The sequence below is a fragment of the Theropithecus gelada genome, chromosome 18 (genome assembly GCF_003255815.1).
Source record: "Theropithecus gelada isolate Dixy chromosome 18, Tgel_1.0, whole genome shotgun sequence".
Taxonomy (NCBI): Eukaryota; Metazoa; Chordata; class Mammalia; order Primates; family Cercopithecidae; genus Theropithecus; species Theropithecus gelada.
In genome coordinates, this window is record NC_037686.1 from 14327687 (window position 1) to 14350764 (window position 23078).

At 44.1% G+C, this 23078-nt stretch overlaps 1 non-coding gene across 1 annotated transcript; it reads left to right on the plus strand.

Annotated features, from left to right (window-relative positions):
* The first annotated feature begins 18311 nt into the window (after positions 1-18311).
* LOC112611761 lies at positions 18312-18414 on the plus strand. The gene has a single exon (XR_003116739.1). It is a non-coding gene; the product is annotated as a small nucleolar RNA U13 (small nucleolar RNA).
* Positions 18415-23078: the final 4664 nt, after the last annotated feature.

Sequence of the window (23078 nt, forward strand, 5' to 3'; positions counted from 1 at the left end):
CATCTGCCAAAACCTCCAAAAGCCTGCTCTTCCTGCTTCCATGCTTGGCAGAAAGATCTTCCTAGGGACAGGCAAGTAGAGGCCATGAGCAGTCCCTGGAAAGAACGAAGGGCCGAACCTGGGAATCTGGGGGTGGCTTGGCCATTTAGGCTCCTTGGGGTTGTGCCAGCAATGAAAAAAAATTAAGATGGCTCCTCATGACTACTTCTATCATCTGTCTTGGCAAGATAATCTGAAATAATATCTACCTTTCCCTTTGTTTTCAATTAGCAGCAGAGTGGTCTGCTGACCGCCCCCTCGGCCAGATGAGCCCCCATGGATCCTAGCAGCCCCCATCCCTGCCCTCACTCCAGCATGCCCTCTCCACCCAGAACTGCGTGGCTATGATTAGTTATATACCTCGTTTGGATTCTACTCACCTTTATTTCTCGCATGTGTTTGCCTTGTCTCCTGCTCTTGATTGTAGATGGCAGAAGTTTAGAATTTTACGAGTCTCAGGACAGACGGAATCACACCTACTAACACAGTGAAAGCACAGTGTCTGACTTTGCCTTGTCATTGATTGAGATTTGAGTCTAGAAGTCTCTGAATTTCAGCTGACAAGAAAGGGATGGGCTGGCATGAGAGTCGCTCCATGCCTGGTGCTGGGCTGAGGACAGTGGCTGAGCCCACCAGTGTAGTCATCACCCTCTGTAGTCTCCGTCGGCCCCTGCAAAGCTACCCAGGAAAAATAATGATCTTAATAACATCTTTTAATCTGGACAATTGCTATTTTTCGATTCAATGTGAAGTCTTAAAGGAACATTATTTTTATTAAACTTAACTCAAAAGTATGCTTGCTATAAAAAACGCTCCTTTAAGACAAGTTCCCTAGCTTTCCCGTTTTAACCTTATCCTCTCCCATATGGAAATTCTGATCCCACCACTGGCTACATCGCTGTGGGTTGCAAAGGTGGGAGCTGAGGGGCTCACCATCAAGGAAACTGACCAGGTCAATATTGGTCAATACTGAAACCCTACCACAAGGCCAGCCAATGTCAGAGACAGACATTTTTATTTGAAATGTAATAAAGTTCAGGGTGTAATAAATAGAGAGGCTGTGACTGATGACTCCTTTTTTCAGAAATAGATGGAGGTAATTTTGCTGTGCACATTCCGCCAAGCACAGGGTAAATAAATAACACTCAGCAAGTTACGAATTTGTTTAAACAGTGGGTGTCTCACTGGGTGTCAGAATCGTAAATGTGCCTGAGGTCCCTTTTATACCATTCTCTGGATATAACAATCCTGATCCCTAACTGCAACAGTTTTTTTGGATTGCTTTAAACACAAACTGTCAAGTGACAGACTCAGGAGTGAAAGTTAAGCTTTCAGTATCCAAAAACTCACTCATGCTCGATGTAAGCCCCAAACAGTAGTGAGTTCTCAATGAGAACTCCGTTTCAACAACTTACCCCACTTGATATGCCCCAGATGACCCAGGTGTTGCCTGTAAGGCTCTCTCCCAGTCTTCCTAACGATCTGTGAGATATGTGTGTTTATCTCCATTTTACATGTAAGAGAACAGAGGCTCCGAGGGTAGGCGATGTGCCGAGAGCATGAAGCTACAGAGGCTGCGGCAGTGTCTGCATCCTGGTCCCTTCGACAGCAAAGCTCAGGCTCTTTCCACTGCACGATAATTAACACATGGGGTAGGATTTGGCAAGTGAGAGAACCAGCTAAGATTCTATGTCAGATATTTTTCCATTTACTTATTTTATTTTATTATTATTATTTCTTGTTTGTTTGAGACAGAGTCTCCCTTGACCACCCAGGCTGGACTGCAGTGGTGTGATCGTGGCTCACTGCAGCCTCGACATCCCAGGTTTAAGCGATCTTCCCATCTCAGCCTCTGCAGTAGCTGCGACTACTGCTGTGCATCACCACCTCTGGCTATTTTTTATTTTTATTTTTTTGTGGAGATGGGGTCTCCACAATGTTGCCCGGGCTGATCTCAAACTCCTGGGCTCAAGTATTCCTCCTGCCTTGCCCTCCCAAGGTGCAGAGATTACAGGCATGAACCACCATGCCCAACATCAATTTATTTATTTTAAAAAGGGACAAGAGGAAGAAGGTAGGTCATAAATTGCTTTATCGTTTTCTTCTCTTTATCTCTCATTTCCTTAGTTTTTTAACCCCATTCTAATTCCTCTCTTGAGCATCTCAAGTCCTGTGTTTTAAAAATAATTTATTTAATAATTTAAATAAATTAATAACTTATTTATTAATGATCAATAAATTAGTAATTTAAATCATTCAAATTTTAAATACATTTAAAATTTAAAATTAATAAATTAATAATTTTAAAATTATTAATAATCAATAATTTATTTAAAAATAATTTTAAACTTGTAGAAATGAGAAAAACCTTACCTCCCTTTCACCCAGATTCCCAAATTGTTAATATTTTATATTTGCAGGCTCTTTCTCTTGCCCTCTCTCCATATATATTGTTTAATTATATATTATACATAGATAAATAATACACAGTCTTTTTCTGAACAATCTGAGAACAAGTTGCTGACATGCTACTCCATCAGCCCTAATTATTCTAGTGTGTATTTCCTCCCAACGGGGACACTCTCTAACACCACCATCGTACAACCATCCAAGGCACCTTCATACATGATCATTTGTTTCTTTTTAAAAAATGTTTTATTAGAGACGGGTCTTGCTTGGTTGCCCAGGCTGGAGTGTAATGACATGATCGTAGCAGCCTGGGCTCAAACAATCCTTCTGCCTCAGCCTTCCATGTACCTGGGAGTACAGGTGCACATACCACACCCCTAACCATTATCATTTCACAGACCCCATTTACACTTTGCCAGCTACCCCAAGAATGCCACTTCTTTCTTTCCAGTCCAGGATACAGTTCAGGCTCATATGCTGTGTTTAGTTGTCAAGCCTCTACAGTCTCTTCTGATCTGGAGTGGTTCTTTAGTCTTCCCCCTGTGTTCCCCTATCTAGGCCTTGATAGGAGAGAGTACTGGCCTTCTGTATCTATCTTGTAGAATGGCCCGTGCCTGGGTCTGCCTCATGTTTCCTCATGCTCTGACTCAGGTCGAGCATTCTTGGCAGGGATGCTACAGAAATGGTGCCATGCACTGAGGAGGTCCATGCTGTCAACTTCAACTGTCTCACCACTGATGTTAGGGGAGCCTTCCTCCACCTTGTTTCTGTCACCCAGGCGGTGGCATGATCATGGCTGACTCCAGCCTCAAACTTCTGAGCTCAAATGATTCTCCTGCCTCAGCCTCCAGAAGTACTGGGATTACAGGCATTAATATGCATCTGTGTGGTACTGTTTCTTTTGTTTGTTTGTTTGAGATGGAGTCTCACTCTGCTGCCCAGGTTGGAGTACAGTGGCGCGATCTTGGCTCACTGCAACCTCTACCTCCCAGGTTCAAGTGATTCTACTTCCTCGACCTCCTGAATAGCTGGGATTACAGGCATGTACCACCACACCTGGCTATTTTTTTAAATTTTTAGTAGAGATGGGGTTTCACCATGTTGGCCAGGCTGGTCTCAAACACCTGACCTCAAGTGATCTGCCTGCCTCGGCCTCCCAAAGTGCTGGGATTACAGGTGTGGGTACTGTTTCTTGATAAGACCCACAATATGTTTTGAGTTTAGTTTTATAAGGTAGATACCATTTCCTGACACCCAGAAAAGCTCAGTGTTCACTTTTTTCCCCCTCAAGTTTTATAAGTGTACAAAGAACGTTTCTATAAAAATTCTCACCTGGCCTGTTGGGGAGGGCAGAAGGAAAGAAGGTAAAACTCATACATAACTAGGGAAAAATGGGGAAGTGATAAAGTTAAAGTTTAAGTCAAGTCAACCATAGAGACCTCAGACTTATTTCCTACTGTGCCTATTTAGGTGAGGTGGAGGGAGGGCAGGGATGGTGGAAGTTGATGATCTTACAACAAAACCGTTTTTAACAATCTCCTGGCCTCTACCAGATTACTTAAGCTTTTAGTAAAATAGGTCATTTTTCTTTGCAATCTGCTTAGAACTTTATGGTTATTTTGAGGATTGTTCCATTCAGAGACATCAGTGGCGAGTTTGGAGTGAGCCTGATCTTCAAGGTCCAGGGCTGGGCCCAGGAGCAACGCAGAGTCTGGAATCACGTGGACACACACACAGTGGGGAAAGCAGGCTTGGTTTTTCCTGTGTCTCCTTCGGCAAAGTACTTCATTTCTCAGGGTCTCAGCTTCCTAATCTATAATGTGGAGGCTACTTCAAGGAAAGAGAAAAAAGAGAGAATGGTCACAGTGCTTGACACATAGTGAGCATCCTGAATGTGTTCGTGATGATTACAGGGGAAGCCTAATGACTGGCCCTTACCCTAGGTTGCTCATGGTGCAGTTTAGCCAATGAACTATGAGTATTCTAGAAGCCAAATCACCACCTTGTTAGCTTGCATCTCCTAATGTTGCCACTACTCCCAAGACACCAAGAAACTTGGGTATTTTTTGAAATAAAAAAAAAAAAAATCAACACGCACGAACCACGTCGCTTGCCTTCATGATGTGCCAAGGATGTTTCTCTAGCCCCCACTTCACCATCTTAGATGAAGTTCCCCAGAAATGGACCCTCAGAGAAGGACTCGCATGCCAGTAGCTTATTAAGGAGCCAGGTAAGGGAGGAGGAGGAGCAGGAGGGAAGGAGATGCCACCGCCATCAGTCCCCGCAGAGGGCAGCTTCAGCCTGATTTTGCAGAAGAGTCCTGAATGATTAGGGATGATTCAGAATTCTCCCAGCACCTGTCGGTCACTGGACCTGCCCTGGGGAAATAATTCTCAGGCTCTTCAGCTCTCTGCCCTCTGGACAAAGGGGCTCCAGCAGCCCTGGAAGAGTCCTCCAGAGCAGAGCCTGGGGTGCTGGCTGTGGGAACTGAAAGCACATTGAAGTTGGCGGTTGGAGGAGCAGCACTGACATTTCTACCACTAGACCCCACACCAGTGCTCAGCGTTCTGGAGTTTTGACAAGGCTGGAGGCAACCATGGCAGCTGAAGTTGGCGGCACACGCTGCTGCCCTCTCTCTCCCCTCCTTCTCATCGCCACAATTCTTTCCCCTTGACAGGAAGGCAGTGTCAAGGCCTTGTGATCTCTGACTCAATTTCTGTCTTCTCTGTCAAGCTGGGCATGATTCTGCCCAAAACCCGCCTCCCGTCCTGCCAGCCCAGTCTTCTCTTTTTCCTTCGTAAGCCCTGGGTCCTTCTCGTTCTAGTTAATACCAGTAATTGAAAGAGTCATGGAAATCACAAGAGAAGAGTCATCTCTCCTAGGATGCGGCCCCACAAATTGCCAAAGAAGTAGCTGATACCATAGCAAGACGTACGATGCAGAAGACACAAGCGCCGTCTATTACGGGGTGGTTAGAAAAATGAGAACGTCCCTGGGCTTAGGCTGGTCTTCATCGCAGGCTTCAGATGGGTAGCTGAGAGGGGAAGACCTTCCAGCAATTGGAATGGTATAGGCAGAAGTGCCAGGTATTTGGGGTGAACCATGAGTCACCCCATTTGTCAGTGGTGCTGATGTAGAGGGGAGGGAGGAGCTGGTGAAGAGCAGGGCTGAGCAGCAGCCGGGGTCCCCAGAGCCTGGTTGGGGTAGTGTGGAGTGAACAGACAGAACCTACTTTTGGGTCTTCTGAAAATTTTGGCCAATTTTGATGATTTATTATTTTATTTTTTTGGAGATAGAGTCTCATTCTGTCATTCAGGCTGGAGTACAGTGGTGTGATCTTGGCTCACTGCAACCTCCACCTTCTGGGTTCAAGCGATTCTCGTGCCTCAGCCTCCCGAGTAGCTGGAATTATAGACATGTGACACCATACCCGGCTAATTTTTGTATTTTTAGTAGAGGTAGGGTTTCACCATGTTGGTCAGGCTGGTCTCGAACTCCTGGCCTCATGTGATCTGCCCATCTCGACCTCCCAAAGTGCTGGGATTGCAGGTGTGAGCCACTGCACCTGGTCCAATTTTAGGGATATTTTAGAGTTATCTTAGGAGCTACCCATTAAAAGTCTGGACAAATTGTATATTTATACATAAAATTGTGGCTTTGTCCAGAGGAAGGGAATTTCTGACAGAATGTACCCTCTACCCACTATCTGTGGTTTGAAGGAGGTAGAGTTAAAAATAAACATTCCATCACATTATACTAATCTGATTTTTTAAAAAATGGGCCTCCATGTCTATGATCCTGAAACATTTAAGAGACAAATGGGGATGGGTATTGGCAGTGTTGCCAAGTAGGCACTTGACAAGTAATTCTTGAGCATTAAGAATAGTTTGCTTAGAGCCAATAGTGCGGTACTTTGATTTTAATCCAGCCTCAATATTATTTTACGCAGGGTGGGGCCCCTGGGCTCAGTGTTGGTAGGATGATGACTGCAGAGAGAATGGGAGAGGAGTTGTGTCTGATCTTTTGAGGGGGTGTCTTTGTGGGTGTGGCTGAGCACTGTCTCCCATGAAAACAATGTTCTACAATGAGAATCCTGTGTACATGTGTTGAAAAAAATAAAATGTGGTTTTCCCATTTCTTTTAGGCTTTTAATCTCATTAACATAGTCTGGTCTAATAAGGAAGCTCTATATTTTCCAAATTAGTTTTTCCCTCCATCAAGGGAACCAATGATGCCAGTTGGACATAAACTCTTTCAGAGAATGTCTACACTCACGGGAAGATTTCCTACACAAATGTTTTCATAATATATACACTGTTTTGTTCCTTGCTTTTTAACTTACATTGTATCTTAAGAGATCATTACTGATCAGTACATATAAAACTAGTGTTTTTACTTATATTATTAATTCCTAAACAATCACACATTATAAAGCCTTTATACAATACAGAAATATACAGAATAAAAAATGGGTGCCTCATCACTATTGCTTTCTCACACCTATTTTTTAAAGATCTTAACATACACACACGTGCGTGCATTCACACATACACATGCAGAGTATTTTTAAAAACAGAAATGGTATCATACTTCTTTTGTGTGACTTCTTTTTCATTTTATTTTTATTTTTTTATTTTTGAGACGGAGTCTTGCTCTGTCGCCCAGGCTGGAGTGCAGTGGTGCAATCTTGGCTCATCAGAGCCTCCACCTCCCGGGTTCAAGCGATTCTCCTGCCTCAGCCTCCTGAGTAGCTGGGACTACAGGTGCCTGCCACCATGCCTGGCTAATTTTTGTATTTTCAGTAGAGATGGGGTTTCGCTATGTTGGCCAGGCTGGTCTCAAACTTCTGACCTCAGGTGATCTGCCCACCTTGGCCTCCCAAAGTGCTGGGATTACAGGCGTGAGCCACCATGCCCGGGCTTCTTTTTCATTTTAAATATACAACTGATATCTATTTATTTCTGAAGATATAGATCTCCTTAGTCTTTCAATATTATTTTTTATTAATAAGAATACATTTACTAATTTTTTTGGAATAGATAATACATATATAAGGTACAAAATTTAAAATTTTATGCAGGGTATAAAAGGGTGCACAGTGAGACGAAAGTCTTCATCTATCTCTGAACCCCCAGCCACCAATTGTTCCTTTCAGACACAGCCACTTTTACAATTTATGCCGTATCTTCTAGGTAGTTTATGCATTTACAAACATATAGTTTTAAAAATTTACCTACAAAAATGATAGCATGTTATCCATACCGTTCTCTCTCTAGCTTTTGTTTTTTTCACACAAAGTAGACCTCAGCTATTTTTCATACCCATATGTATACAGATGCCTTATCTCTTTAAACAGTCACATGGTGGTGTATTCCCTAACACAGATATACTGTAATTTGTATGGTCTGTTCATCAGCAGTTTTACGGGTTTGGGGGGTATCAGTTGGGTAAATTCCCAGAATACACTGTCTGCCTCCCCTGGCCCTTCATCTTGTCTTAGTCCACCTGTTCTCTCACTCATTGATTTATTTACTGATTTGATCAATTTCAGAGCCTGTCATGTGTTGCCCGCCATTCTAAGCTCCTGACCAACTTAAACTGAATCTTTTAAAACCATAGTATTCTTTCGCAGATAGACAAAGACTTGCTGAGCTAGATAAGAATGTTAAGCATCTTCCTTTCTCTGTGCCATGTTTTACCTGGACCACCCATAAGTTATCCCAGTCAGCAGAGAGGGTGTAAAACCTCAAAAGAGGAACACATTCGAATGCCTCTGAGCCCCTGGCCTAATCGTCCAGCTGTCCTCTGGGGGCCCTGTTGTGCGGTTCCACCCAAATCCCGTCCCTCTGCCTTGCCCGTGACTGAGTTTGGCAGTGGCTGGGAAGCCAGTGGATCGTGTGCCAAGTCCCAGATGAGTAGGAGAGAGGTCTCATCCCAGCCAGCCGGTAGGTAAGTATTAGTCACACAGGGGCACAAACAAGTCTCTAAAACCACATTTAGCCAGCTGTGGCCAGCAGTGTCCCATGCTTGGCTGCCTACAGACACCTCTGCGCTACATTAAGAAAGAGTTACCACTTATTGCAGCAACAAAGCCAGCTGCTGGGAATTAGGTGGTAAAGATCAGAGGAAGAGGGGGTGGCTGCAGGAGCTAAAAGGGAAGGCCGAGCCACTCCCTGCACAAATAGTTCCTTGTGCCTCTCCTCCAAATGGGAGTTGGCACCAGAAAAGGAGGTGGTTAAAAGGAAGGCAACTCTCCACACCCTGGCCACTTTGTCAATGAAAAGAGAGACCCACTGATGAGGGATGATCCTGGAGATGGAAACAGGGGCCCCAGTGGGAGAGGCCGGGATGAAGTAGAAGGACCATTGCAGATACCAAAACGCCCTTGGCAGGGTGCGGTGGCTCGGCCCTGTAATCCCAGCACTTTGGGAGGCTGAGAATCACTTGAGCTCAGGGGTTCGGGACTAACCCAGGCAACGGAGAGAGACCCTGTCTCTAGAGAAAAACAACATCAACAAAATGTCCTAGACTCTCTCTGCTTGCATGTGAGATGGAAGAGGATTTTCTAATTTCTTGGCTCCAGCACTCATCTCAAAAAACACTAGATCAGAAATACTGTGCTGTGTTTCTCCCCAAATCCCTGGGCTTCAAGGATAAAAGATTTATTTCTACCAACCTGAAGAATAAGTCTTCCTTTTCTTGCTTTAGGTGCGACTTTTAAATTTAAATCTCAGAATACAATCTTTCTTTAATTTCTAGTCTTTAGAAGTGAATTACTGTACTCCCTACAAAAAGGTTGCAGGAAATACTCCCAGGGTGGGTAAGTATTTCCAGAGCATCAATAGAATAATGGCTGTGCTTTCACCTTGAAAGGCTTGTCCACAATTCTCACGTTTTTCATTTATTCACTTATTTATTGGTTTAATAATCCATCAAGGAAACATTTATTTAGTGCTTATTATGTGCCGGGCTGAGCTCTCTTTATGCCTTATCTAGCTTCATCTCACGATAATTCCTCTAGAATGAAAGCTGCATGAGAGTAGGGACTTTTTGCTTCTTCCGTTCATTGTCTTCAGTAACTAAAATTGTGCACGGCACATAAATATCTGTTTAAAAAATGAATTAGGTAAGTAATATTATTATGGACCTTTTACAGTTGATAAAACTGAGCCTTACATAGAGTATTAAGAAGTTTGCTTAATTAGGAAAAATAGCTAATGCATGCTGAGCAATACCTAGGTGATAGGTTGATAGGTGCAGCGAACCATCATGGCGCACATTTACCTATGTAAAAAACCTGCATATGTACCCCAAAACTTAAAATAAAAATAAAAATTAAAAAGGAAGCTTGCTTAAGATTTCAGAGCTTATAAGAGGCAGAGTTGGAATGTAATTTCATCTGACTCCAAAGGCAACATATATTGAAATAGATGAGGGAGATGTGGGATCACCGAGAAAAGATGATTTTTTTTTTTTTTTTTTTTAAGATAGGGTCTCACTCTGTCATCCAGGCTGGAGTGCAGTGGTGTGATTATGGCTCACTGCAGCCTTGACCTCCCTGGGCTCATGAGATCCCCCTGCCTCCATTTCCCAGGTAGCTGGAACTACAGGTGCACGATACCACACCTGGCTAGTTTTTGTACTTTTTGTAGAGACGGGAGTTTTCCATGTTGCCCAGGTCGGTCTCACAGTAAGCATTAGCTAAGCAGAATAATATATCCAAATAGTGACTTCTGAGAAGGAGATACAAGCCCCATGATTTAGAAAGCTATGAAGAGCAAGCTGGGCACAGTGGTGTACAGGAGGCTGAGACATGAGGATCAGGATTATGGTCGCCTCCCACAGCTGCTTAAGGTGCTGGGATTACAGGTGTGAGTACTGTGCCCAGCCTGAGGATTGTGATTGGGAAATCTGGGAGGAAATGGCATGTAGAGTTGGGCCTTGAGGGATAAACCTCCATATTTGATCTCAGATGTTCATTGTTGGCAAAATAAGGTTGGACCAAGCCCTGATTTAATGGGAAAAAAAAAATGCAGCCCCTGTTTTCAATTGCCCTACTTATAGTATGACCTCTTTAAAGTAAATTCCAGAGAACATTCAGTATGTTGGTATATATGGTATCCTGTGTGTGAGTTTGATAGGAAGCATGTTTTCAGCATTTATTTGATGAAAACATTCCTAAATTTCTCTTCATAGCTTTCTTTTCTTCCTTCATTTTTTTTCTTTTTTAAAGAAATGGGGTCTTGCTGTGTTGCCCATGCTGGCCTCAAACTCCTAGGCTCAAGTGATCCTTGTGCCTTAGCTTCCTGAGTAGCTGGGATTCCTGGTGTACACCACTGTGCCCAGCTTGCTCTTTATAGCTTTCTAAATCATGGGGCTTGTATCTCCTGCTCAGAAGTCACTATTTGGATTAAGTTATTCTGCTTAGCTAATGCCTATAAAAATTCCCATTCATTACTAACGGTGGAAAGTGGCTCTGACAGTCATGCCTTCCCCTTCGTCCCAGGCAGCCCCATCCTTACTAATTGGAAGGGGAGATTGAACATTCTTTGCTTTTGATCAAGATTTGTCTCCTGCCAGGAGCAAGGAAGGATGTGTAGGAGGGAATGTCTCCGATAATAACAATAACAAGAGTAATGAGTAAAAGTTTTCAACAGGATCTTGGGCAACGCAGTTACGCAGAACATTTATACATGTTTATAGTGTGAGTGTTTTTTCTCTGGCTAACAATGGCTCCCAAATGCCTTCCTTCCCTCGGCCCCCTCCCAAACACGTTGAATGGTCCTGTTTGAGCTACAGAGGAACAGCTTTCAAAACTAGACCTTTTTTTTCCTGCATATTTCTGGCAATGAGTAAATGGAAATGGGGCATTGTTGGTCTTTGGTTATGGGAGGGCAAGGCTCTCAGGGGCCTGGTTTCTGGATTTTGTGGCTGAGAGCTTCATGGGGCCTTCTTGAGCCACTAGCAGGGCCTTCGGTGCAGCCACTTGTCCGAGTGACTGAGGAAATCTTTCCTTCAACTTCCCTCCTCTTCCCAGCTTGAATGTAATCGGAGTTGCTATCCTCATGTTTAAGAAACAGACTGTAACTTCAACAACAATGAGCTGACTTCCTACACATCCCTTTGCACCACCTCTTGGGTGATTTAGAAGAGGAAACAAGATTTCCTCCTCCCGGCTCCGCTGGACAGAGCCTCCTCCCGCGTGGGTCAGCCGGGCCTGGGCTCTAGGGGTGCAGGAAGTCTCTCATCCTCTCACCCCATCCACATCCTGGAACTGGAGGATGAGCAGGAAGTGGAAAGTGTCAGGCACGGTCTTTCAAGCTCACAGTCGGCTCCGGGCAGCGCGTGGGCCTTTAGGAAAACAATACAAAACTTTCCAAATGGTTCTTTTACTGGCTCTCTGCAAACACTTTACGCAGTTGTGTTTGACACTGCCAGTCATGAAGACTCTGGGATATTTATTTATTTTTTTCTTTTCATTTTGCTGGGGGGGGGAAAAAGTCAAGGCTGAGTGTCGTTCTCAGTAACTCTCTTCATGATTGTTTGGAGCACCTTTGACGGTGGCTGGGCCGGGCCGGGCCCCTCCCTGGCCTCTCCTATGAGGCGAGCTACCACGGTAGCCCTCTGCCCAGGAATAGGAAGATTAATTGGCCCGAGTTGATGCTTTGAATTTGGGAGTTTGCCCCCCAGGGGCCAGCTGCCAGCTGTTCTGAACCTTAGGGCACACCACATCGCCTCTTCAGTGCCCTCATTTGTGAAATGAAGGGGCTGGAATGGTGAAGTGATCCAGGTTGAATGTTCTCTGGGTCAGTGAGCTCCTGACCAGCCCCATACAGAGACCCCCTGGAGTCTCATGGGGCAGTGACCTCAGGTGTGCTCTGAACCCTTCTCTTGAGGCCTCTTCTTCTTCTTCCTCTTTTTTTCCCATAATTTTTTAAAATAAATAGAGACAGGGTCTTGCTAAGTTGCCCAGGCTGGTTTCAAACTCCTGGGCTCAAGCAATCCTCCTGCCTCAGCCTCCCAGAGTGCTGGGGTTGCAGGTTTGAGGCCCCATCCCGGCAGAGGTCTCTTCTCTACATTCTCCCTCTTCCCCCTTTCCAGGTGGAGGCTTCTTGCTCCTGGGGCTGACCCCTTGAACTTTTCTTCAGCGAATCCCCACTGACTTGGCGTAAGACATGAGCTGGCACGTCGAGCTTTCACTCAGCCATCTTCTGGAGTCTTTACGAGGGTAGTTATTTTATTTTTAGCCCTAGAATGCACCAATGGGGCCCAAAGATTGCAAAGTTGTAAAAGCTTTGCTTTGGCATTGACTTCTTTTCAGTACTCTAGTCTTTGCTGTGTCAGGTCACAGCACAAGCCCTGTCAGAAAATACCCTGGGGGGCTCCTCCCTGCCCTCCCCACACTGCCCCTCCCTTTCCTTCTTTAGCCATTGAGGTAGTAATAGGAAGAAGGAGCTCTCTTTTATTAGGAGGTTGGCATTTAACAAAAATAACATTTTCCCTGACGAATTTCCAGATACTGCCCATCAACTACCTTGGGATTTCACTAATTTTGAAATGCAGACGGTTCTAAGGCACTCCCCAACCCCGACGAGGGGAGATCTGAGGGCAACGCCTCTTTGACTTGGTATGAGATGGACGTTTGGAATCTCCATGTCAGATGAGAAATCTCAGCTTCCTCGGATCCCAAGCTAAAGGTGATGATACTTGGCAGACTTGCTTCAATATGGAGCCTCCCTAAATTTAGAAAGTATTGGACCATAAACAGAGACGGTATGAACATGAAACTGAAACTAAAACTGATTCTTTGGGAATTATTTATCTTTCTCACTTACTAGTGAACAATTTTAGTCTTTGCTTTAAATCAGATAGACTATGTGAAGTGTCTCTGTGAAGTATCTGGCACAAAATAGGTGCTCAGTTAATGTGAGCATTGTTCACTTGTCACAACATGGGAGGAGACTCCTACTCAGAGTTAGCCTCCTCAAGGGCTGGGAGGGTGGAGGGGAGGAGAGGAGAAGACCCAAACCTGCTGGCTGAGACCCCTCCTCTCTCCAGATTAGAATTGGACAGATGGGACCCAGGCATGGTGGTTCATGCCTGTAACCCCAGCACTTCAGGAGGCTGAGGTAGGTGGATCACCTGAGGCCGGGAGTTCGAGACCAGCCTGGCCAACGTGGCAAAACGCTGTTTTTACTAAAAACACAAAAATTAGCCCGGTGTGGTGGCAGGCACCTGTAATCCCAGCTACTCAGGAGGCTGCGGCAAGAGTATTGCTTGAACCTGGGAGGCGGAGGTTGCAGTGAGCCAAGATCATGCCACTGCACTCCGGCCTGGGTGACGGAGTGAGACTATGTCTCAAAAATAAAATAAAATAAAGTAAAATAAAATAAAATAATTGGACAGATGGAACAGTCATGTGTCAATGGATGTCTATGGCAGCTTGAGGGACATCTTAGAAGGAAATGAATTGATCTGCCTGATTTGGCCTGGTGGCCTGAAAGACTTTATATATGTACAGACCCTGAGGTTCTTCTTCTTTTTTCTTTTATTTTTTTTTTTTTGAGATGGAGTCTTGCTCTGTAGCCCAGGTTGAAGTGCAGTGGCACCATCTCGGGTCACTGCAACCTCTGCCTCCCAGGTCCCAGTTCAAGCAATTCTCGTGCCTCAGTCTCTGGAGTAGCTGGGATTACAGGCACATGCCACCATACCCAGCTAATTTTTGTATTTTTAGTAGAGACAGGGTTTCACCATGTTGGCCAGGGTGGTTTTGAACTGCTGACCTCGTGATCTGCCCACCTTGGCCTCCCAAAGTGCTGGGATTACAGGCGTGAGCCACCATGCCCAGCCCCCCAGGTTCTTCTTAAAGCATCAGTTGACTTGATTGTCCCCTGAAATTTAGGTATAAATTCCTCTGAAATTTAGGTATAAAGTAGATATATATAAATTGCCTTCCTGAGTCACATATCCTTGAGGGCCAAGTCACCGAGACTTTGCAAAGTCATAGAAGGCCTGGGCCCCTAGAATTCCCTGTTAGAGGCCTATTGGGCAACCAGTGTCTGTGAGACTGGAGGCCTGAGAGATTCTAAAATCATGCTGAGATGATGATGAATTCCTGGTCAATGTCTGTCATTCAGAAGTCTGGAAACCTAAATTGAGAAGTTCCCAAACAAAACTGCAGGACCTTGAAGAGGCTACAAAAGAGTGAGCTGTGGTGCCTCCATCACTCAGGAATGTGAGGGACTGGCCAGCTCTTCTGGTCCTGGTTCTCCTTTGTGTCACCCCCTCCTTGGCTTATACCTTGCCAAACTAAATCTTCCGTTACCGTTACACAATTAAAATCAGGCTAGCAGCAGGGGCAATTTTGTCAAGTTGTGAAATGCAAACAGCTTTCTACCTTAATTGCTACCACTCTTCTGCTGCTGTTACTCTTGATTGCATCAGCGCACTTCTAAATTTGGTGAATTTCTCTCTTTTGTGGGAGACGTGTGTGTGTGTGTGTGTGTGTGTGTGTTCAGGAAAGCCACACTCTGGTCAAGTCCCTAGGTCTCTAAGGAGCCCTCTCCTTGTCTGCATGGCTGGTCACCATCCCATGCTGACCACCTCACCCTCCTGCCTAGGGTCCAGACCATGAGGGTTGGCATTGCAGCCTCCATGGCCTCCTTATGATTCAGCTCTAATGCTCTATCCGGCACTCTCTTTGGTCTCCACTGACTTTGGTGTCCATGAATCCTCTGGATGCCTTTCCACAACCTCAGGAAAGGCAGCCTGTACTGCCTCATGGTTTTAGATGTGTAGTTGTTGCTTCTAAGCTAAGCATGGTCAGGAGGTCTGTCCATCTGTGCTTGTCAGGGAAGCCAGACATAGATGTGTTGCATCCCACCCCTGTGGCGGGCACTCTGCTGGGCACTGAGGACCCAGAGGAGAAGGATGGTTCCTGCTTTGGGGAGCTCTCCGTCTCGGAAGGAGAGTGATTCACGAACACATTATTTCAAAACAATGTGGCAAATTAAGGGGTAGAAAAAATGGGTCCTGAAGTGCACTCAGAAGGTTTGGTTCAGCCAGATCTGATGGTTTAGGCTGCTGTTCTGATTGGACGGTACGTGGACAGAGCTGGAGTGTCAGCATGTTGAGTATCCCCTGACAGATACTGACAGATACAAAGCAGAGTACTGAGGAGAAAGACTCAGATCAGCTGTGGGATGGGGGAGGATAGGCACCTCAGCTCTGACTGACTTAGGATGATCTGAAAGCGGAGGAAGGAGGAAGTGAAGAGGAAGGGAAAGAGTATCCCATGCAGTGGCGTCACCATAAGCTGCGCGAGTGTGAGTTGCACAAGTGTGAGCTGCGGGAGTGTGAGCTGCACGAGTGTGAGCGTGCAGAGCCAGGTGTGCATGGGTATCCCCATGGCCAAGTCCATGAGGGTGGTGGAGAGCGGTGGGAGGCAAGGTGCCCTGTGAATGGTGGGTGAGCTCCAGAGGGACTTGGCCTGGTTTTTAAAAAGTGTATCTGGCACCCAAGAAAATAATGGTGTTGAGGGAGTCAAGACTAGAGAAGGAAGTCTGAGGTTTAGTTACGGACTAATTGCAACTCCCTAGAAAATAGACAATCCATTCTTATGGGATGTCCCTTCATTCCCATTTCATGTATATTTTCCCTCTTCATCCATAGCTTTGAGGCAAGTGCCTGAAGGGCCATTCCCTTCCTCCTCTTCTTCCTCCTCCTCCTCCTCTTTGTCTTTTTCCTCCTCTTCTCATCCTTCCTCTCTTCCTCCTTTTTCTGTTTCTTCTTTTGTTTTGTACTTTTTATTTTGAAATAATCTCTACAAACTCACCAGAAGTTGCCTAAATGGTACAGAGCCCTCTTTAACTCTCATCCAGCCTTCACCCAATAGTATCGTCTTACTTAACTTTAGTATAGTATCAAAACTAGAAAACTGTCATTGGAACAAAACTGTTAAGCAGGCTACAGACTACTCAGATTTCATCAGATTCTACATGCCTCTATGTATGTCTGTGTAGTTGTATGCAATTTTATTACACATGTGCCTTCGGGTGACCTCCACCTTCTTCAAGATACATCACCCCCAGGGACCTGCTGCACTGCTCTTCACAGCTGCACCCCTCAATCCTGTCCTGAAGGGCCACTCTGATGAGCTAAGCTACGGGGTTCAAACTGTTGCTGACACCAAAAGGAAGAAAAATACGCTTCTTGGCACATAGAAACCTTTGACTTTTTACCCTCTCTCCATATAGGTCAGGCTTAACCCCTGGAGGTTATGAATGTCATGGTGGACTCTGTGCTTTGGCCTGAAGCAGGATGTGTTGCTATTCCTGAGTCTGAGGGCAGCTGATATTCGTGCCTGGGCTGCAGCCTTTCTTTAAAGCACCTTCTTTATGAGATCTCTCATATCCTCAGGGCAGGACAAAACTGGGGGTTAGTCAGCAATGGATATGATGATTTTAACATATGCTAGAGGTGCACAAGAAGTAATTATTTTGTAGCCTAGTGCACGTTTATTTTATAGACGTCAATGTTCTCCTATTTCTTTTAAAAAGCCCATTCCTTCCCAAGTGGTGAATCATTCGTTCAATAATAACCTCTCATTCTCTCAGTCTATTGTGTACTTGAAATTCATAAATATCACTTATGTGCAGACTGACCTCACCATAGATGCATTCCTGAAGGTATATATAAACCAGATATTTCAATATTCAATTGTAAGTGTAGTAAGTCAAAGTGGCTGTAATTTTGGGGATGTCTTAATCGCAGCTTGGATTTGAATCGTCTTGAGATATCATCTGGTACAGGTTTTGCTTTACTTAGGAATCACTTCTCCGAGGCGCTGATGTTCATGGATGTTTGCGGAAAGGAGTTCATGGTTCGTGGGGCCATGAATCACTCCATGTCAGAGACTTGGAATCATTTGCTAGTTTCCCTTTTTAAAAATCCAATTTGGATCCCACAGGGGAGAAAAGAAAAAAGAAAAAAAAGAAAAAGCAAAATATTCTATCATATACATTTTCTTTATTGGTTATGGTTTGTCCTTTTGATCTACTCAGGATAAATGAAATTTCTTCCACAAACGGTCTTGTTGGCTGTTTGAAAGCAGTTCTTGCATTTCCTTGAAGCATTCTCTTTCTAGTATAAACACCATTGTTTCCTTTAACTGGTCCTCCAGGCCCTCGTTCCCCAGACTCTGCCATCCCATCACTTCCTCAGGATGTACTCTGGAGTACCCTGTGTCACCCTTTAAATGTGATATCCACGTTTTCTCTGTTATCACAGATAGAAAAACAACAACAAAGTTTGACTGACCTAATTATATCAACCACACGTAGAACATTAAAGTTTTCAACAGAATCCTGCTTTTGCGATATAAAATCTCTGCTTTTAATTCTCCCTATGGTTGCTGTAAGAAAAGTTGGTCATATAAATACTTCATCCACATAGTAAGCACTTTATAAAGGCTCACTTTTATTATTATTACTAATTTAAAACAACTAATACTATGTACTTAAAAAATAAAAAACAGCACAGATAATGTCTCTAGTGGGAAAAGGGGCAAAGCCAGGCATTTGAGGGCACAGACACAGGGAAAAGGAAATCTGAGAAAAAGAAAGCAGTTTCCCACATCTTAACTTCAGTCAGGTCATAATCAAACTTTCCTGACCCACTAAAGAGGTTCTGCCCTCTAAGGAGTGAATAATCAAAATCCATTCACTGCTGACATGCATGCATGACAATCTTATTTCTTTGCATTCCTGAGATGAAAACCTAATTGAGCATCGTTTTAAAATTACTATTATTTTAAGACAAAGAGGAGTAAAGTTATATTTTTACAGTTGAGTGATAATTTTTACAATCTTTTGTGGTTTATAAGTGTGATAATTGGGTTTTCACACACATGCGTGAGGTGTGCCACCCTCAAACCTTGCTGTGATGTTGGCACTTACCCATCTGACAAGAAGAAAGGAAGAAAACAAGAAATAATTTTTAGGTACTAAGACAAATGTTTGCTTTGTGTGTGTGTGCCTCTTTATTTTTATTTATTTATTTGTTTATTTTTATTTTTTTTGAGATGGAGTGTTGCTCTGTCGCCCAGGTTGGAGCGCAATGCTGCAATCTCGGCTCACTGCAACCTCCGCCTCCTGGGTTCAAGCGTTTCTCCTGCCTCAGCCTCCCAAGTAGCTGGGACTACAGGTGTGCATAACCATGCCTGGCTAATTTTTTGTATTTTAGTAGAGATGGGGTTTCACCATGTTGGGCCGGATGGTCTTGATCTCCTGACCTTGTGATCCACCCGCCTCAGCCTCCCAAAGTGCTGGGATTACAGGTGTGAGCCACTGCGCCCTGCCTATTTTTATTTTTTAAAATTTTAGATTTAGGGGTGCATGTGCAGGTTTATTACATGGGTACATTGCGTGATGCTGAGGTTTGGGCTTCTGTTGATCCCATCACCCAAATAGTGAACATAGCATCTAATAGGCAGATTCTTAACCTCATTCCTCCCCTCCGCCCTTTGGAGTCCCCAGGGTCTGTTGTTCCCATCTTTGTGTCCATGTGTACCCATGTTTAGCTCCATTTTATAAGTGAGAACATGCAGTATTTGGTTTTCTGTTCCTGTGTCAATTTGCTCAGGATAATGGCTCCCCACTGCATCCACGTTGCTGCCAAGGACACGGTTTTGTTCTTTTTTATGGCTGTGTAGTATTCCATGGTGTGTCTATGCCATATTTAAAAAATCTTTGCATGTCTTTTTTATCATGAATAGGGCTGCAATGAACAAACATTTGGTAGAACAATTTATTTTCTTCTGGGTGTATACCCAGATATGAGATTGCTGAGTTGAATGGTATTCCTATTTTCAGTTCTTCAAAAAAATCTCCAAACTGTTTTCCACAGGGGCTGAACTAATTTACATCCCTCCCAACAATGTGTAAGTGTTCTCTTTTCTCCACAACCTTGCCAACATCTGTTGTTTCTAGACTTTTTATTAAAAATAGCTATTCTGGCTGGTGTGAGATGGTATCTCGTTGTTTTGATTTGCATCTCTCTGATAATTAGTGATGAACATTTTTCTATATGTTTGTTGGCTGCTTGTATGTAAGACAAATGTTTTCCTGTTTGACTAAAAAATACTGGTATCCAGAGTCAGTTATTCATGGCTGGGCGTGGTGGCTCACACCTGTAATCCCAGCACTTTGGGAGGCTGAGGTGGGCGAATCACTTGAAGCCAGCAGTTTGAGACCAGCCTGGCCAACATCATGAAAATCCATCTCCAATAAAAATACAAAAAAAAAAAAAAAAAAAAAAGGAATTCACTGAGTGTGGTGGTACATGCCTGTAGTCTCAGCTGAGGCACGAGAATCACTTGAACCAGGGAGGCGGAGTTTGCAGTGAACCGGGATCATGCCGCTGCTCTGCAGAGCATGACTGTGTCTCAAAAAGAAGAAAAGAATCAGTTATTCTTGCTTAAAGTGATACTAGGTCATATTAACAAACAGAATTAAATTCCTATTTATATTTTAAGTAGTGTATTTAGAAATAAGTTAAAACTTACAGAGGAATTACAAGAACAGTGCAAAGAACTCACCTACGTCCCCAACCAGCTTCCCCGATTGAATTCTACATCCTTCACATCTGTCGACTGTTAATATCTCACTGTATATGTTCCATTACCGTTTATTTCTTCCCGCCTCTAGTGATTATTCCTAGTCTTTTTCTGACCATTTAAGAATTAGCTGCAGACATAATGCCCCATAACTCCTAAATATTCCAGAGTGTATTTCCCCAAAACTTTTCTACATATTCACTAAATGACTTTTCAACTATCTACATATTCACCAATGACTTTCCAACTCAGCATTGAAATCAACTACTGCACTGTCCACAGACCTCATTCAGTTTCGGTCAACTGTCCCATCAGTGTCTCTTTTTCGTTTCTAGTCCCGAATCCATCCAGAAATGCATGATGCATTTAATGGTCCTGTTTTTTCCACATTTGCCGGTCTTGAACAATTCCTTATTCTTTCCCTCTTTGTAATTCCCTGCTCTTGACAGTCTTGAAGAGGACAGACTTTCTCTTCCTTAGGACTATTACCTTTTCATGTATTCTCTCTTTGGTTGTGTCTAGACTAGCGTTTATCCCATTGATCTGTTATTATACTAATAACTGTATTTTTACAGTTATTCTAAGATTTTCTACAGTATTCTAAGATTTTTCATTATCTATATTAATTTGCTCACGTTTCATTCCTTACTATTTTTGCCTCATAATTTCTTCTTTTTAAATGAAAATTATTCCATTATTCGAGCATTGTACTATACATATCACATATATTTTGTTCTATAAAATGATTTTAAGTTGGCATGAATTTGATTCTGATTGATGATTTTGTTGACTTTTCTTTCGTTGAATTAGTCTTTCTCCCCTTGGCTTGCCCCTCTCTCTGGTGGTTTGGAGGGTTCCTCCACCAGTTCTCTGGGTCCCTAGGCTCATATGGCTTTTAGAACACTGGTCCTGATGAGATTTGGTGACATCACAGATACAGTCACAGAGCTTCCAGGCAGCTTTGCTCAGTTCTTGGTATCTGTGTCCTTTTGTCCTCCAGGGCCTGTGGCTTGCTAAAAGCGTTAGCCTCAGGCAGTAGTAGGCACCAGGTTGTTTGTTTTTCTTTCCTCCTCTATTCACTTCAGTAGTAGAGTGGCCTTAGCCAGCCGCAGTCTTCAACATTGTGGAGCAGAGCAGCTGGATTCCTGCCTGGGCTCCTGTCTTGTAGGCCTGGAACCTGTTACTTCAGCCCTACTCACTCCTTTGCATTTATGACCCATTTTCAGTTGCAGTGTTGTTTAATTCATTTTTGAGAATAAGCTATGTCTTGTTTGTTGATTTGTTTGTTTTTTTTGGGACAGAATCTTGCTCTGTTGCCCAGGCTGGAGTGCAGTGGCACAATCTCGGCTCACTGCAACCTCCACCTCCTGGCTTCAGGCAATTCTCCTACCTCAGCCTCTTTTTTTTGTTTGTTTTGTTTTTTCCTTGAGACAGAGTCTTTCTCTGTTACCCAGGCTGGAGTGCAGTGGTGCGGGATCTCAGCTCACTGCGACCTCCACCTCCTGGGTTCAAGCTATTCTCCTGCCTCAGCCTCCCAAGTAGACTTCGGGTAATGCATCGTAACAGTGGCCCCAGACCCACCTGCTGGATCTCTTATGTGGACTTTCTGCCACAGCTTCCCTGTGAGGGGTCTGATTTACACTTGCCCTTACAAATCTGTTTTCCGTTAAAAGTGCACATGAAAAAATGATGTCCTTCTCTAACTTAAAATTCTCTTGGTATCCCCTTGCTCTAAGGTGCAAAATCTTTTAACACAGTTTACAAGGTCCATGGGATCTGGCCTTGCCTCCATTCCAGATTTCTTGGTACTACTTCCTCCTGCATCCTGAACCTCTGCTCTCCAACAACATGGGCCCTCCTTTAGCTTCTGGAGCCACTGGCATCCCACACTTCAGAGCCTGCACACAGCCTTCTCCTCTGCTTGCAACCCTCTCTCCTCCTTTGCATCCTCATCCCTGACCCCCTGGATACATCCTGTTTACCCGCTAGATGTCAGCTGGATGTCTTGATCTCAGGGAGACATTTCCTGATGCTCCCTCCACCCCCAGCTTGGGTGACCTTGTAATATACTGTCAAGGGGCCCTGTACTTTTTGTTCAGATACCTGAATATATTAATGGGTATAAGTTATTCACATTTATTCATGTGATTATTCGTTGATCTTCGAGGAGTTTGTTCACCCTTATATGCCCAGCACCCAGCACCACGTGTGGATTTTCACAGCTCACGCCAGATTCCAGGAAGCAAGGGTGAGTTATTTAAGGCACCATGTGGTCTCGGCCCTGCTTCCCCTCTAATCTCCCCTCTTACCGCTTTCCTCCTCACTCTCTCTTCTGCGGGACTCCCATGGGCCTATTAGTTTTTCCCCAAACTCAGCAGTTACGCTGCTGTGTCCAGGTCTTTGTGGTTTCTGTCACTTTATTTGAAACACTCTGCCAAGAGGGCCTGCAGCTCACTCCCTGCAGAGTGCCCCCGTCACCTCCTCACTGAGGCCTTTCTTGACTGCCCTATTTAAAATGGTAACCCATTCACTCCCTGCATCACTCTCCCCTGTGGCCCTTGGCACCATGCAAAATTCTACATCCTTCATGTCTATCACTGGCCTCCCCTGAGAAGGAAGCGTTGTAATGGCAGAGAGTTCTGTGGGGCTCACCAATGGCTCCTCGGCACTTAGCACATGCCTGATGCGTGGCAGGTGCCACACTGGTGTTTGTTAATTGAAGGAATGAGTTGCCTACCCCTACCCTGATTTAATATTTGCTTTGCTCCTGTCGATGAGGAAAGAAGGCCTGATTACACATGCTATCTGCCTAAGGTTTTTTTTTCTTTTTTTGTCTTCTTCACGATATCAAAATATTCTTGTTCATTTTTATTCCTGAGATATTTCCTGAGTATGCATTTGGTTTTATGCCTCTGAGATGTTCCTCTTGAGAAAACACACATTTCTGTTTCTCTTGTCATAGGTCTTAAATGGTAACAAAGAGGCTGGAGGGATGTCCCTGCAGAGATAACATTCA